Source organism: Xyrauchen texanus, chromosome 32 (genome assembly GCF_025860055.1).
Source record: "Xyrauchen texanus isolate HMW12.3.18 chromosome 32, RBS_HiC_50CHRs, whole genome shotgun sequence".
Classification (NCBI taxonomy): Eukaryota; Metazoa; Chordata; class Actinopteri; order Cypriniformes; family Catostomidae; genus Xyrauchen; species Xyrauchen texanus.
The window spans coordinates 27,990,118-27,990,387 of record NC_068307.1 but is presented as its reverse complement, the minus strand read 5'-3'; positions in this window follow the sequence as shown (position 1 = coordinate 27,990,387).

Here is a 270-nt window from a genome sequence, read left to right as displayed (position 1 = left end):
ACTGCTGCAGGGGCTCTACAGCCGGAAACCAAAGTGTGTGTGTTGCTGTCTGTACTACTCGCATCCGAAACAGTATCTACCAGCTTCTCTTTCTCACTGACCTCCACTAGTGTTCGAATGTGAGTCTCTAACTCATTGACCCTCTCCGTCATCCTGACTAATTCCTTACATTTATCACATGTGAATCCCTCACTGCTGACGGAGGAGGCTATTGTAAACATGTGACATGCAATGCAGGAAGAAATAACATGAGAGGATGCCATGACTTAC